Source organism: Adiantum capillus-veneris, chromosome 1 (genome assembly GCF_014529385.1).
Source record: "Adiantum capillus-veneris isolate H3 chromosome 1, ASM1452938v2, whole genome shotgun sequence".
Lineage (NCBI taxonomy): Eukaryota > Viridiplantae > Streptophyta > Polypodiopsida > Polypodiales > Pteridaceae > Adiantum > Adiantum capillus-veneris.
In genome coordinates this window covers 24,459,301-24,476,924 of record NC_140931.1, presented here as the reverse complement: position 1 = coordinate 24,476,924, position 17,624 = coordinate 24,459,301, and the positions used below count along the sequence as shown (strand labels likewise).

Genomic DNA, 17,624 nt, shown 5'->3' with positions numbered 1-17,624 from the left:
GAGGGGATGTAAAGAATGTAAGCAACTACCGGACTATAATGATTGGGTCTCTTATGGAAAAGTTGTTTGGGTGCATAATGGAGATGAAATTGAGTGATTGGGCTGAAGAGAATGACAAGCGTGCAAAGGGACAAGCGAGTTTTTGTCGATGCCATAGCACCATTGATCATCTTGTCACTCTTCGTATTCTCATGGAGGAAAGTCGGTTGAAAGGCAAGCGATTGTATTGTTGTTTTGTGGACTTTAAGAAAGCCTTTGATATGATTCCACGTAACAATTTGTGGAGAAGGATGGAAGAACTCCAAGTGCCAAGTGAGTTTATGCTTGCGGTTTCTCGAATCTATGAGAAGGTGATTTGTCAATTGCGTATGGGAAGAGAAATTTCAGAAATTTTTGTAAGCACTATTGGGGTTAAACAAGGATGTCCATTGTCACCAACTCTCTTTGGTCTATGCATCGATCAATTGGAACAAATGGTACTTGACTTTATGCAAGAAGCAGGCATTGAAGAGGTCACTATTTGCAATGCAGTAATCATGCTTTTGTTGTATGCGGATGATGTAGTGCTTCTAGCACACACTTTAGAAGATGCACAAAAGCTTATGGTTGTCCTTGAGAACTTTTGCTTGCATAGTGGGCTGATTATAAATGAATCCAAAACAAAGGTTATGCTTGTGAAAGCTAACCATAAGGAGAAGCCATGCATTGTGTACAACAACGAGACACTTGAAGTTGTTGAGAGCTTTAAGTACCTTGGCCTTGAGGTTCCATCCAATCACAAGTGGCATGAACGTGCTATGCGTCGTTTGGAAGCGGGAAAGAGAGCATATTATGCATTTGAGAACATGTGCAATGCGGGAAACATGAAGTGTTGGGTTCTCAAGAAGTATCTTTTTGATGCATTGGTGACATCGGTTCTTCTTTATGGAGTTGAAGTGTGGGGCGGGAGCATCTCAAAGTCTACTTGGAAAGAGTTTGAGAATGTCCACAAGCGTTTTCTTACAAACTTTCTCCAAGTTAAGACACAAACACCATATATGCTCCTACTTCTTGAGTCGGGATCTCTTCCAATTGAGGTTATGGGCATGGAAAGGGTTGTGGAGTACATGATAAAGATGCGTCAAAACCCCTCACATCGACTTCCTACAATTGCATGGGAATCAAGCAAAAAAGTTCAAAAGACGCATAAAAGCAAGATCTTGAGCACGGGATGGATGCAAGACATAAAGAAGTGGTTTGGGAGATGGGATGCATTACACTTGCTACATGATGCTTCAATTGACTCTCAAGTGAATGAAGCTTTTCTACAACGCCAATGTATTACGGCTTGGGAGAAATCCGGTGGGTCACGCTTCATACATTACACCACCTATATTGCCCCCAACTACAAAACCATGTTCTTCGCTGAGAGAGGAAACCGTACTCACACTTACATGCTTGAGCCTATTCCCTTGTCCGCGATACGCACTATCGCAGCAATTCGGCTTAGCTCCCATTTCCTTCGATGCGAGATAGGGCGTTGGGGCAATGGAGAAGAGTCAAATCGATTGTGCACATTATGCTCACTGCAAGTTCGAGAGTCTGAGTACCACACACTACTAGAGTGCTCAGCTTTTGATCACATCCGAACTTGCTTCTCTCACATTTTCAGCCATAACTTAGACCTACACACTTTCCTCTCCCAGCCAAAGTGTGGGCTCTCCATTGCGACTCTCATCACTACAATTTTGGAGCATCGAGAGTCACTCATCAGCCATATACATACTACATCACATGTAACTTTGGTCCCATAGGTCATATTTGACCTCCGAGGACGATAATAAAATCTATCTCTCTCTCTCTCTCTCTCTCTCTCTCTCTCTCTCTCTCTCTCTCTCTAAGAGGTACTTAATATTTGCGACGCTCAAATGTGAAAACCCACGGCGTCGCTGTGCACGTCGCTAAGTTATAAGTAACTTGGCGACGCTCATAGCGACGCCGTCAGGGGTAAAAAAATAACCGAGAGCGTCCGAAAACTCAGATCTCATATCTGAGTTTTCGACGCGCGCTCAAGCAAGCAAAGGTAACGCGCGCTTTCCGTCTCTCTCTCTTTCTTCTCCACACACACACACACACACACACACACACACACGAGGAGAGGAAGGAGAGCCAGGTATGCTCCTTTCCTCTCCTCACTCTCATGTTCCCTTCCCCTCTTTCTCTCTCCCTCTCTCTCTCTCTCTCTCACTCACACACACACACACATTGTGTTTTTGAGAGAGAGAGAGAGAGAGAGAGCACATGCATAAACAAAAAACGCACACACACACATGCATAAACAAAGAATGCACACACACATTGAGAGAGGAAAAGAGAGAGAGAGAGAGAGAGAGAGAGAGAGAGAGAGAGAGAGAGAGCACATGCATAAACAAAAAACGCACACACACATGTATAAACAAAGAATGCACACACACATTGAGAGAGGAAAAGAGAGAGAGAGAGAGAGAGAGCACATGCATAAACAAAACACACACACACACATGCATAAACAAAGAATGCACACACACATTGAGAGAGGAAAAGAGAGAGAGAGAGAGAGAGAGAGAGAGAGAGAGAGAGAGAGAGAGAATAATAAGAAGAAGAGAGTCTTAACGTCGTAGGAAACTATCCCAAGAGACCTTAAAGATCTAGTCGACAAGGAGTTGAACTCAAGACCTGTTATTCATGAGGGAAATGGCATAACCAATCTATCACACTTGGGTGATAGAAAAGTTATACCATTTTTCTCCTTTTATTGGCGTGCACACACACCCACACACACACACCCGAGAAGAAGGGAGTTTAATTTAACGTCGTAGAAAACTAATTCAAGAGACCTTAAAGATCTAGCCGATGAGGAGTTGAACTTAAGACCTGTTATTCAAGAGGGAAATGGAATAACCAGTCTACCACACTTGGGTGATAGAAAGGTTATACCATTTTTCTCTTTTTATTGGCACACACACACCCACACACACACGAGAAGAAGAGAGTTTTAACGTCGTAGGAAACTATCTCAAAAGACGTTAAATATTAGGTTAGATGTAGACTTACGTTAGATTAGATTTAGGTTTATTTAAGTTAAATTAGATTAGGTTTAGGTTTATTTTTAGTTAGATTTACGTTTGATTAGATTTAGGTTTATTTACGTTAGATTTAGATTTACGTTATATTAGATTAGATTTAGGTTTATTTACATTAGATTTAGATTTACGTTATATTAGATTAAATTTAGGTTTATTTACGTTATTTACCTGTTATTGAAGAGGGAAATGAAATAACCAATCTACCACACTTGGGTGATAGAAAGGTTATACCATTTTCCTCTTTTTATCGTTTAAAATAAGGTTAGATTTAGATTTACGTTAGATTAAATTTAGGTTTATTTTGAGTACACCGAAGGATTATACTGCCTACGCGTTTGAGAGTGGTGTCCCGACCACTATGTCGGAGATGCTGAGGAGTGACCCGAACACTCCGTCAGGGTCACCTAGAGGCCTAGATGATGAGCATTCATCGGACATGGTTGCTATAGTTCACGTGAGGGACATGCCAAAGTGATACGCCTACCTCATCAATCGTATGTCCGATGAGACCATTATGACCCCTGAGGGGAAGCAAGTGATGGGCCGCATACAATAGCTGTGTAAACAGGTTTTTTAACACACTGTAGTCTGTCATGGTCTCTTGGAGGGATCAGGATAAAGCCTCTAAGGATTATCTTATTGCGACGCTGCATCGGGAGTTTCCAGTTCCCTCTCTGGAGAATACATTTGATGATGCTTGGATGAGGAGACGCATGCGCGACTACATGAAGCATCGGAGGTCAGATGCACAGATGCCAGACGTGACTGGCGTGAAAGAGAGGAGTGGAGGGGTATCAGGCAGGAGAGGACGACCAATCCAGACAGGTGGTGGCAACAAAGTGACGTAGCAAGAGTTTGCATCAAGATGGGATTATCCCATCACCTGGGGAGTGGCGGCTGGGCTCGCTTCGAGGAGGATTTTGTCCCATCACCTGGGTCATGGATTGACGGGGTGGAGAGGTGAGAGTATTAAACTCTTGCATTGAAGTATTTGTATATGTGAGGCCTATTCACATCTACACAGCTAGTAGCCCCATTGGTATGTCTTTTACCCTTCAATGGAGCGAATCACCACATGTTCAATTAGGTTAGATTTAAGATAAGATTTTGGATTGAGTTTTTATATTAGAGTCTACCTTCGAGATTACGGTAAAAAAATTAGAGTTAGACGAATGGTGAAAAGATCTATTGTGAAAAGATGTTAAGATGCTGTGAAATGCTACAGCTAGAGAAGAGGCATAGGGGTTTTGTCCACTACATGCACTATCATGTAGACGTGGGTGTGTAGATTTCTTGTACCCACAAATATAGGCATTGACCAATAAAGACGAGATTATAACCCGGTGGTTCTGATCTCGATGCACCTCTAGACCGAGGTGTGCGGGGATTGGACATGACTAGAGAATGTGAGGTAGTTTACAGTGTGAACAAAGAGAGAGAGAGAGAGAGAGAGAGAGAGAGAGAGAGAGAGAGAGAGAGAGAGATAAAAGACGAAGAATGCCAATAGAATATTAAATTTTTTGTCCAGGTTATAAGATTTTTACCCTCATTATAAGTAGTGACGAGGATGTGGGGCCGTCCAACCGAAACACCTATCTCTCAACGAGGATCTTATGTCCTTGTAATCAATGCAAGCATGTTGTGCGGCGGACAAGACGCCCCGTTTCTTTGCAGCACGTTTGCAAATTTGGCGAGTTCGATCCATCTATTATAGATCGAGTTGTTGCCAATTATAACTCGTCGGACTCTGACGCTGGCCAACAGGCAACAATCTTGCAACCCAATAGACATGTTTGCAGGTGCTTTGGTCAAGCAGCATATGTGAGGCCACAAGATGTAGCCTCTGACAGCTCGGGGGATGATCATGCAGACCACATTCCCAATGAGGCAATGTTTGAGCCCGAGATTTTGATGAAATGATCGAGACGATCATGGATTCAGAAAGGCTTATCTATGATGATATGAAAAGTGAAGCCAATACGCCATTGTATAATGGAGCACGTGTGTTTAGATTGAAAGTGCTCCTAGTTCTTCTCAACATGCAGGCAAAGCTTGGATGGAGTGACACTAGCGTCACAACGCTTTTCAGGTGAACTATTACAATTAATTTACTTTAATAAAACTCTAAATGTATAATGATCTGATAGATTTTTACACAATTGTACCGTATTTTTATGTTGTGTAGATTGCTCAAAGAGCATATACTACCAGCTGATAATGTGATGTCAGATTCCCGAGAGGAAGCAAGAAAGATTTTGTGAAACTTGGGGATGGATTACAATTTGATCCACTATTGTCCTAATGACTGCATTCTTTTCAGAGGGGAATACATAAACATGGAGAAGTGTCCGAAATGTGATTCCGAGAGATATCGAGTAGATCTCCACGGAACAAAAATTCCGCAAAAGGTTTTGCGACATTTTCCTCTGCTTCCTCGCATCAAACATTTCTTCGAATGTAAATCCATGGCCGCCCTAGCATCATGGCATGAGGAGAATAAATCTTCGGATGGTGTGCTACGGATTCCTGCAGATTGCGCAGCCTGAAAACATATAGATGGAACATGGTCGGATTTTTCCAGGGAAGCTCGAAATTTGCGCTTAGGTCTGGCTATGGATGGTGTAAATCCATTTGGTCAAAGATGAACATCTTACAGTGTATGGCCCGTTGTCATCGTCAACTACAACATTCCCCCGTGGTTGACTACGAAGAAGGGGCACCTATGGCTAAGCTTGATTGTGCCGGGGCGATATAAAGTGAAGAATATGGATGTGTATCTTCGTCCACTATTGGAAGAGCTACAACAATTGTGGATTGGCATAGAAGTGGTGGATATGAGCCGACACACATGTCGACGGAATGCTTTGATCAGAGGTATTCTAATGTGGACCATGCATGACTATCCCGGACTAACAGAATGCTCAGGTGATTTACACTCCTCACTCAAACACTGTAAATCTTGGTTTTTCTCAAGCTGATCTATTATCATGTGTATACATGCAGGGCTTCAAACAAGCGGATACAGAGCATGTGTCACATGTGGACCTAAACTGAATGCACGTAGGGCGCCCTCATTGAAGAAGGAAATCTACGAAGGTCATCAAGCGTATCTTCCAGAGAATCATGGGTTACGCGATGACTTTTTGGGAAGAGAGCCACCGAGGATGTCTGCACAAGCATGGTTAGAGCAGAAGGAGATGTGTGATGACGGATTGCCCCCAGGGATGAAGAGACTATCTCTATGGTACGAGTTACCATACTAGACCCGACTCATGATCAATCACTTGCTCGATCCAATGCACATATTCAAGAATGTGGGTAATCTACTATGGGACCATCTGACCGGCAAGAAAGATACTTTGGGAGCCAGGGTTGACCTTGGAAATGTGGATCGTATGGAGAAATATTGGCCGCAAACAGCGTTCGATGGATCGATAAAACTCCCTAAAGCACCATGGATTTTCACAGGAGCCCAAGAACACAAAGTAAAAGAGACCATTCGATCTTTGTGGACCCCCACTGGCGTAATGCACTCGATCCGAACATGTTTTACTAACGAAGGAAAGCTTACCGGTTTGAAGTCACACGACTGGCATAAAATGTGTTAGGTATGTTCATAGTGGGAATTGTGTAACAAATTTGTGTGTGAACTTTAATATCATTGTTGCACGTGTTTTGCAGTTTATTTTACCGGTTGCCATTGAGGGATGTTTGTCTCTTGACGTCCGTAACACAATCTACCAACTTGCGAAGTTGGTGCAATGGATTTCACAAAAGGAGATCAATGTAGACTCCATACCATTTGCAAAACTAAACGCTGTAGAGGTTGTGTGCATGTTTGAGAAACATTTTCCTACTACCATGCTAACCATTCAGGTGCATCTTCTTGTTTACATAGTTGATGAGGTGGAAATAGCTGGCACAGTACATTCCAGATGGATGTTCTTTTTAGAACGTTTCATGAAAACGCTCAAGGGATATGTGCGTCAGAAGGCACGTCCGGAGGGTAGCATGGCAGAAGGTTGGTTGGTATCAGAGTCCCTAGTGTACATTGGAGAGTGGCTAGACGGATTTGATAAAGCTCGGGACACGCTATGGCGAACCATAGATGATGAGCCCATATCTGGGATTGTCATGTGCAATCTCGGTGTTGAGAAGAAGATGACGGAAGATCTAGAGGCTAAAATCAACCGATTTTGCATGCTTCACAATCCAGTGATGCAAAAGAGTATTTCACAATATGAGGATGCAAAGCAAGAGCAACAAAGGGCACGAATCGAGTGGAGATGGGGAAGACGACCACGGATGCACTATCCGACGGGTCTGGAGAGCCTACCAACATTCATGAGCTTAAGATGGTTGCACAACCAATTGAAAAGTGTACAACAATGTGGTGAAGAAGTGACTAAGGAAGAGTGGGAGTACTCTCGGGGTTGCGCGACCAAGGTAAGTTTGCTATGTATGACTAGTGACTTTCTAGATGTTTGAACGGCCACTCATAATCTTTGTTCGTTGTAGTATAAGTCATACATAGCATCATGGTGTAAAGGTTGACATTTTAGGGTGGAACGGATCGACAAAAAGTGTTTTACTCAAGATTGTGGAATCATGGCAAAATTTGAACAATCTAGTCGATGACGGTCCTCTGATGCAGATCCTGCAGTGGCTACTTTGGCACGCTACAAGAGATTTTGAGGATCGATTATAGAGGATTTTTTGTCGACTTGTTCGACGTGCAATGGTTCAAGATAATCATGGAGGGTCGCAACGCTACTGTGCGTAGAGGAGAGTCTGGTTTTCTTGAGGTGGATTCAACTAAGAAATGGACTGACCTAAGAGACACTTTCGTACTACCCGAGCATTGTGAAGAAGTAAGTATGTAAATAGTTAACATCCCATTTTAGAATTTATGTGCTTGGAAGCTCTCATGTAAGTTATGTGGCTCTGGCAAGTGATATTTCATCCTACAAAGTCTGCATCAAACTGGTGGTACGTCATAGAGGTAGCCCCTCGTAGTGCATGGAGGTATGAAGGCTACCATGTGCCAATCACAACGGCATCAATGGAGGAGATCGGAGAAGATGCTCAGCCAGAAGCCATTGAGTTGGTGCCAGACGAACATCAAGCTGCTACTCTCTATGGGGTGCATGCAAAGGATCTACAAAATGAAACAGGGGACATCTGTTTAAACGGAGAGCTCTATATAGATATAGGAAGTTATGATCAGCTATGCGAGGATGAGAGAGAGATCTTTTAAAGCCATAAATATTGTATTTGAACAATTTTGCTCTGTTTTGTAAAAACTCTGGCTCTCTAAGTACCTTCCATGTTGTATAACTCTCTTTTGATTTTGCGCTCACATCCTGGGCAATCCATGGCCACATGCAGCTCCACCACCTAGTTTTTCGACTACAAGATTTGATTGTGTACGCTCTCTCTCTCTCTCTCTCTCTCTCTCTCTCTCTCTCTCTCTCTCTCTCTCTCTCTCTCTCTCTCTCTCTCTCTCTCTCTCTCTTGAAAATTCTGAGTTATCGACTTACCTCTTCCATCACTCAAGTTGAATAGAAGCCCGGGGGATTCACTCTATATGCAAAACAGGATGCCACATGCGAGCGGACAACTTTGATAAAACCCCTATATATGACTCATATTAGGGAATATGACCCCCCTTTCTACGTTGATACGGAAGGCAATGTAGGAAACTATCATACCTCTATCTTACATATAAAATTTAGGTCTCACATGATCTAACTAAGTTGAGCTACTCAAAGAGCGTGTAGCATAGTGACTGGCAATGTACTACTGATCCACTTATGTTGATAACTAGATGTATCATCAATGTGTCTTAGTTTGACTTTCAAACTATGTACCCGTCTAGCCTGCACCTTAGCTACTCGTTTAACTTTGACCAATCTAAGTTACTCAAAAAACATGGTTATAAAGTTGTGTTAGGTTCTCCGTGTAAAGTTGCATCTATACAAACCCTTTATAGCTTTCATCCCTCAACAAATGAACTATAATAACAAAACAAGCAATTGATACAAAGTAGTGTTGGTTCTTGCATGTACCTTGGTAGCTATTGACTCACAAGTACAAGGGAAGACTCTTTTGGGAAGCCATGATTTTGAAACACAAAAATTTCCTCTCATTTTTCCCTTTTCTCACTCCACCCCCCTGCCCCCTACATATGATACCCCCTCCCTTATTTTTGAGCTTAGGAGATAAATTATTGGGGGCCTACCCCTAACTTATACGCTTATGTAACGTGTAGAAAAAGCCCCCTCCCCTACACTTACGTGGTGCGATAAGTTTTCCATGGTGAATCCCCCGGGAATAGAAGAAGAACGCGTTCTACTGCTGCTAGCCTTTGAACATTCCAAAGCTACAAGCACCTTCAAGTTCTACGTCAAAAAAGAAAGAGATAGTTGGGATTCTTGTACGATTCTCCGATTTGAACAATTTTGCTTCGTTTTATAATATATATTGTGTTCACGTGGCTTTTTGTCCATTCATATTTATATGCGTCATTGCGTCATTGTATTTAATGGTCTTTGCGTCCACTCCAGGTACATATGCTCTAAGTATGTTCTCACAAGCAGGGACAACGAGCACTGCGCTCCAGGTGCGATGGAGACTGAAGATGCAATCGCGAAGGGAGTGATCTGTCTCTGCTCATAGATGCAGCTCGTCTCACTGCTAGATCTAATTGATCGGGTGAAAGAGATGCTAAGAAGCACTACTACTGCTTACTTAGCGTCTCTTTCACCCGATCAACTAGATTTAGTGGTGAAAGAGATGCTAAGAAGCACTACTACTGCTTCTTAGCATCTCTTTCACCCGATCAACTAGATTTAGTGGTGGGGCAAGCAACATCTATGAGCAGATACGGACTTCCTTCATGATTACAGCTTCAGTCTCCATCGCACCCGGAGCGTAGTGCTTTTACAAATTCACGCTCATTCAATGAAAACTCTCTACACAGGAATCCCTCCTCTCTCTCTCTCTCTCTCTCTATATATATATATATATATATATATATATCTACTTGTCCATGTTTTCTACTCCATTCATTCAATATTCAGTTTAAATGTTCGTGTGTTTAATGCAGGTATGGATGATGAGAAGTTTCTTTCTTCTTTCTCACCCCAGCAGAGATAGTGGTACGTGGAGCGTCATCGCTCTGGCGCACCATCGCGCGTTCCTACTCCAGTCGCATCTCCCTCTGTTTCGGAGCATTCAGCGTGCTCCGAAGCTTCAGTATCGACGAGACGATCTTCACACTCATCTAGGCACCGGCGCTCTAGTGGTGGCGGTGGCGATTGTTGTGGGGATGCCGCCGCCGATGCTTCGACACCGTTTCGTGTTCGACGAGGCTCTTTACCCTCCCCTTCTTTTCCCGCCCCGACATCAGCCACGGCATCTCTATCCACACCAGGTTTTGCGCGGCTGACTGCCGTTCGTACGGCTACACACCACTAGCTACTCCTCCAGGAGTCACTCCAGTGGACACTCCTCACTTCGGGGCTCAGACTCCAGTGGATACACCTCACGTCCGTACCCCTGTCGGCACGCCGCTAGAGACCCTTACTTGGACACCCAGGTTCATGCGTCAGCGGCGAGAGGGCTTGCCTTACTTCGTTGACTTCAGCGGTGGCATCATCTTGGATGATGAAGGCAAGATGATTTCGCGCATGCGCGGTCTTTGCTCTCAGGTGTTTAGACACTACATAGTAAACACCTGGAGTGAAGTACCGAATGATTTAAAAGACAGAGTCATCAGCATGCTTCATGACAAGTTTCCTGTTCCAACACGGGATGAGCGCTTCAATGAAGACCTGATGAAGGTTCAAATGCGTGAAACTGCAAGCACAAGCGTTCAGAAGTGCAAAAGGCAATCAAGCATGGGTGGAACAGACCAGATTGGCTAGCCAAAGAAGATTGGAAGAATGTGAAGAAAGTAGCGCGCGAGAATCCCGACAAGTGGAAGCAACAAAAGGAGGCAGTCAGAGCGCGAGTAGAGGCAGGGAGCTCGCACCACTTGGGGAGCGGCGGGTGGGCATCATTTGAGGCCGATTTTGTAAGTGTTTTCGCATTGCTCTTTATGTTTGATAGTTTAGGGTTTATGGGTTTTTATATTCTAACATAATGGATTCTTTGTGTGTTTTGACAGTGGTCGATGATGGGCGTGATGCCACACCGTACGAGCGCGAGTACGCAGGCAAGAAGGGCTTAAACGCCCTGATGGACATTCTGAGTTCTCGCGGCGGCATGGTTAGTATTAGGGTTTACTCTTTTCTATTTGTTGTATTGTTTTATAAACGTCGCTATATGTTTATACTTACAAAAAACTGTCTTATTGTTTTTTTTGCAGAATCCGACAGATACGCCGCTTGAACGCGATGAGACATTTGATTAAACGACGTCAGTCTAGCCGTAGCTAGATAGCATTAGTTTCTTTTTGTCATAGCTTATGTATCATGAGACGACTTTTATACGTCTTTTTGAGAACCATGTATATTTTTTCAATAATGACAATGGTGTTGTAACTATTACATTTGCAAAGTTTAACAATCAAGTGATTTTGCCTATGATGTGTACAATTGTCATTGATTTACTTTCATCAATTCACGCTTGTCAGTTTTGTATCTTTATTTTGCAAACAATACGTATTATGGATGATGGAGTTAATGGTTATATTGTTTTGTGGGTGACTATTTTGGGTCTATATCTACCTTTGCACTTTTTTTCAAAGGTGAATCAATTAATGAAACATTCAATATGGTTGATGGGTGTGCCCTGCCACCAAATTTGGTTGATGGGTCTATATCTACCTTTGCACTTTTTTTCAAAGGTGAATCAATTAATGAAACATTCAATATGGTTGATGGGTGTGCCCTGCCACCAAATTTTTTTCCTCTTGGGCATCGCTATGAACGTCGCTATATAAGGCTCTGCATTGTCGCTATAAACGTCGCTATAGATGGCCTACAAACGTCGCTATAATCGTCGCTATAGGTGTCACTATATAGCGACGTTTATAGCGACGCTTATATCTACATTCCCGTATCGACGCTGTTAGCGACGGTCTTAGCGACGCCAGGGGTTATAAAAACCCAATGTATTTCCGTGGCTAACAACGTCACAAGAGGACACAACCTCTTGTTCTCTCTCTCTCTCTCTCTCTCCATACCAGCAGTCTCTCTCTCCCTGTCTAGTCTCGACCACCGTCGCTTATGTTGCATCCTCCAAGAATCCCAAATTCCCAATGCTCTTCTGTGCTCTGATTTGATCTCAACGGCGACACCCTTTTCTCTCTCTCTCTCTCTCTCTCTCTCTCTCTCTCTCTCTCATGCTATTCCTATGTCATGTTCTCGGAGCTGCAGAGAACACTCGCCTGAAGCAAGAGGTGCTAACACGTGTCGGGGGGGGGAATCCCCCCCCCCCCTCCCCCTTTTATTATAGTATAGATATAGATGCTCTAAGTTGAAATCCATTGTTAGCACTTACATGTATTTTAAAGAACTCACGTGTATTATTATCTTTGTTGACTGTCACCTTGTTTTGCAGTCCAAAAGGGCATTTAGTCTTGAGTCTATATCTCATGTTCAAAGTACACAAGCATTCTTCAAAGTCTTTTCTTTTACAACAAGCAGCACCTGCACACGCGGACATTGTATAGGGAAAGAGAACGGTGTGCAATTTATGATATGTTTTTGTTTGGGAAAATAGTGGGGTGAAAAGAAGCATTAGAATAACGACTCTGGTAAGAAAAACATCGTGTTGATGTGATTTTGGGCATTCGATCTTTGCAACCCCACCCCATGTTGATTGGTCTAAACATGCCTTGATTAGTGCAATTTACAATGGCTCTTTCTCATGTCTCGTCGTGTAGGAATGTTCATGTCGTCAAGGACGATATAGTACACAATGGGATTAGGAAGTACAATGTACTAGGCTATGAACAATCGGGTCTTCAAGAACACCTTGGAAATATTAGATTCACAGAGATTATACAAGAAAGTAGGGAAGCTATCGTTGCCATTGGAGCTCTAATGAATGAAACATGGTGATTGTGCCGCACTAACTGGGTAGTATATAGGTCCTTGCTCAGGTCAAGGTTTGCTCCATGTTCAACCAAGTTGGGTCCTTTTCAGTGTGCTAAGATGGTTCCCCTATGAGCCGATGTATCTATGGTTGCTGGGGGACGTCATGACTTTGCACGAGCATGAGTAGAATTTGTGACTTTTTGGTTATGCTAATATAATACGCTCACCATTGTGAGTTTTGCAAAAAAAAAAAGAAGGGTTTAGTACTATGTATCAAGTCATACTTTGTTTCATTAGGAATCCAACATCCATGTATGGCATTGCAATCTGGCAAGGGAGCATGAGCAAGTCTACTAAAAGAGAGCCCATCCAATACGGCCACAAAGGACCCCCCTGTGTTCTCGCTTACAATAGATTAAACAATCCCTAAAAAAAGATTAGGTTAGGATGCAATGTTTCAAATATACATGCTAGGTGTGTCATCTTTCTGTAGCCTGCGAGCCACGGTGCCGAAGGTGCATAAGGGTGGTTTTGCGGGCAGGGCGACGAGCCCGTGGTCGCTCCCTAAGAGCACAGCCATTGAAGGGCGGTGGGCTCTGCTGTGAGCTGTCAGGGGGCTTTGCTGTGAGCTGTTGGGTGGCTCCCTTCTGTGCGGTCTCCCCTTGCCCCCCCCCCCCACGGGGCCTATGAGATCGTGGGTAGTGGTGGCAGTCCATCTCGAATTGTGGCTGACTCTGGGCTCTTTCTTCTCTCTTGGAAGGTGCGTGGCCCTCCTTAAAGGCCTATTTCAATGGTGGTCCCATCGTCCTCCATGTCGTCTAGAAATTGTGAAAGTTTCTCCTTTTCCTCATGGTGATGGAGTGTCACGCTCTTCCCATATGCAGTATTATTGCTTCTTATCATTTCCTTGATCTGGTCGCGAAGGTGGCTCCCTATCTAGTTGATGTCGCTCACTGGTTTTCTTTGTTGATTGTACGATGAACCACAAGTTGTATCAAGTTTCTGTATTGTCTTGATGTCATGCTGACTCTAGAGGAGGTATCATTCAAGGGTGACAGTCTTGATGATGTCTATGGAACCTCTACCTTTCTTTTTGGTTGTACCCTATGATGTCTCATGTTTCTCTATGGTCCTGTGGTGGTTGCCCTGCCTTGGATTGTGAGCATGGCTAGTCTTGTAATTTTTTGATATGTTTAATATAACATCACTCACTTTTGTGAGTTTTGAAAAAAAAGGGATGCAATGTTTCATGAACAACAATAACGTACGTTGAGTAAAATTGGCACAATTTAAGGTTTTCGCACAAAAATGATGCCATACCCTAACCTCTGCTACTCGCACGACAGCCCCATATGTCGCACATGGGTGGGGCCCCTTTGGTGGACTTGCTGGGGGTTGCAGGGGTATCATGGTTGGGTGCAAGGATTTGTGCTTTCATTGTGGCAGTCGGGGGGGGGGGGGGATTGGCAGTGGCCAACAGACAGGAGTGGCCCCGAGTAGTGGGTGCTCAGCTGTCTACACCCCTCCCTTGGGTGTGTGGTTCCCACTGCAAGTTTTTTTTTGAATCAAGGGCAAGGCAGTTACCCTGCTTCTGTGTGATGGCAACAAGCTCGCCTAGATCTGCTTCGTTTCGTCATTTGGTGGTGGTCGAGATGGCTTAGCTGGGATGGTGGTTTCGATTGTAGACTGGATGGTTGTGGTAGGGCTGTTCGATCCGTGGCAACTTTCGGTTCTACTGTTCCCTTATTGGCAGGTCACAGGTGCATGGTTCACCTTCTTAACCTGAAGTTGTGGTTCTTCGTCTCAACGGTTTGTACGGATTGCTATGGTGCTGGGGTGGACCATACGGTGGCTCATTCCCTTGTGTACTTGTTTTCAAAAAATATAATATGATGACAAATGTTCTAATAAATTAATCTCACTTTGTTGTTTTCCCTCTCTCCCAAAGAAGCTTCTTATTATTAAATTCCTCTCAATAACATAGTGAACTTTCACCTTGTTGGCACTGCCTGCAGTGATATGGGCGTGGTGCCTATGAAATGTCGTACACAACTTTTAGGCTTTTTGAAGCTATTTTAAGATGCTATTCTTTGGAGCCACGCTTGTTGCAGTAAGAATAGCACGCATTTTAAAAAGCCGGCAGCAGCAAACTCTCCCTGGTCGCTCTCGTCTCAGGCAATTCTCTCTCTCTCTCTCACAAATCAGGCAGTGCCGCTGTCGTCAAGTTAGTGACGGCGTTGTTTTCAATAGTTCTTAAACGTAATTTGCCACAATATGCACGTTTCATTTCCTTTCTCCCCCAGTTATTTTGGTGGGCTGTTCTTCCCTTCACCATTTGTAAGTCTCTCGTGTTTTTCTATGCGCGACAGTCTGATTGTGTGCGTGTGCATGTGTGTGAGAGAGAGAAGACAATAAATTTTAGCGTCGAACAATCCCAAGAGAACTGAGAGAGAGAGAGAGAGTGTAGGCATTAATTTCCCTCAATCTCTTACAAAGATGAATGTTTATGTGACAGTCACTCCTCATGAGATCTCGTTCGTCTTTTTTCTAATCAACATCAATTGCCTGGTTGTAGATGGCGTTGCCAAATTTGTCCTAAGTTTTGGTAGAAGCTTTCTGTGAGCTTGAAGCTTGTATTCATTTGGATATCTTAATTTGTATCAAGCTTAAGCTACCATGGCTCTGGGCTTACGAAATCTAATTGCATGGTACAAGACTATGGTTAGTAAATACCATTTGCATATTCTTGGCAATCGGAATCCGGAGCCAAAGACGTCCCATCTAGGGCAACCATCGAAGCAGTCTGTAGCCTTCGTGAATCTACATTTGCACAGAGAGAAGAATTCATCCAAAGATTTTGTCATCTGATACACTACTAGAAGTCTCAATAGGAGGCTATCTTTGATGAGTTATGTAACCGGAAACTCACTGACAAGGTGGTGAATCAACAACAGACCAATGATTGAATCGAGAAGCATGCACTTGAACTTGAAAGAGCATTGTATTAACTGAACACGAGACGAGACATGAGTGGAGTTCTCCACCAAGATGCAATGTCAAGTGCCCCTTGCGGTACTTCTTTATTGCTAGATAAATCATGGATAAAACTGTTGGGAAGTCGCTCTGCAAACTGCAACCATGCAATGATCAGCAGAGGTGCTCCCAATTATAAAAGGCACACGAATCTAAAAGCAACTACTTTGAAAAATTGTGCACACAGGTGTGAGCAATCTCTTGAGGTGTTCTGTTGTGCGTCGGGAGCACTGATTAACTGGAGGAAGATAGTGGCTTTTTGGGTCGGTCATGCTCCCACACCTGATTGGTTGCGTGGAGAGGGCTTTAGGTGGATCCCCCTAGGGACACCAGTCCGTTACTTGTGTGTGAGGTTGGTCTAGATCCGTCACCAGATCAACACATTGCTCCTCTCATCCTGTCCATTAGGAGAAACTGCTCCATTGGAGTTTGGCACGGCTTTCTCTTGTACGCAGGGCCGTAGTGGCCAACCAGGTGCTTTTGGCTACTATGTGGTACATTACGTCTTGCTGGATTTTCTCGAGTTCTTGCATCAGCCATTGGAGAGGTTGATTAGGTGTGGTCAAGGCGAGATGCACAGTCTGCTCTGGTCAAAGTTTCTTGGCAGGTCATTACTTTTACCTCGCCCTTAGGGAGGGTTGGAAATCATAGGCCCAGCTTTGTAGAGTAGAGCCCTCCTTGGGAAGCTCATTGTAAGAGGTCTCATTCTAGGAGAGGAGCCTTGGAAGAGTTGTTGCTTCATCGGATTCGTGCCCTTGTCCCTCAGACGGGCAGCCCATGGAGCCCTTCCACTTGGTGGATTTTCATAGAGATGTGTAGAGTGGGCTTGAGCAGGAGATGGGAAGATTGTTTTGTTTTGAGCTTGCTTCGGTCTAGGGAGCAGGTGTGTTCCATTGGATATACCCTCGGGCTTCGTGTTGACACTTGCAAGCATACCTATTAAGTGATGAGAGTAGATGTAAGGTGCAGCGGAATGAATGTTTGCGCTATGCTCCAGATGAGTGGTCCGAATTGTGCTCAAGGTTCGTTTTGTTCTTATGGAAGGGAGAGCCTTCCGTTCTTAATAAGAGAATGCTATGATCACAAACAAAGTGAATGGACACTGTGTGTGCAAGTGTATGAGACTGAGAGATAGCGAGAGAAGAGAGATACGACACCATAGACGTTGTAAAACCCTCCTCCGAAGGCCCCACTCTTGTTGGCGAGAGTGGTCTACGATTGATTGCACAAACTGGTACAAACTGAATACATGGAACTGATGCAAGTTTAGGCTATTTCGACGATGACGACGGGGATGACGACACTGACCTAAGGGCTGAAATCTGCAATCTTTTATCTGCTGTCCAAAAACGCTATGGGTTGAAATCTGCTGTTGCTGAAAACGCAGATTCTGCTGGTCTTTAGGGCTGAAAATCTGCACTTCCTTAGGGCTGAAACTACA

The 17,624-nt window shown here is 43.8% G+C and overlaps 1 protein-coding gene across 2 annotated transcripts in view; it reads left to right on the top strand.

Moving 5' to 3' along the window:
- The first annotated feature begins 15,168 nt into the window (after nucleotides 1-15,168).
- Nucleotides 15,169-17,624, top strand: part of LOC147464428 (uncharacterized) — a 70,281-nt gene continuing 67,825 nt past the window's right edge. The window contains exon 1 of one of the 2 annotated variants that reach the window (XM_086514888.1): nucleotides 15,169-15,325. The gene's annotated coding sequence lies outside the window, so the exon portion shown is untranslated. The other variant, XM_086514895.1, reaches the window with a different exon arrangement.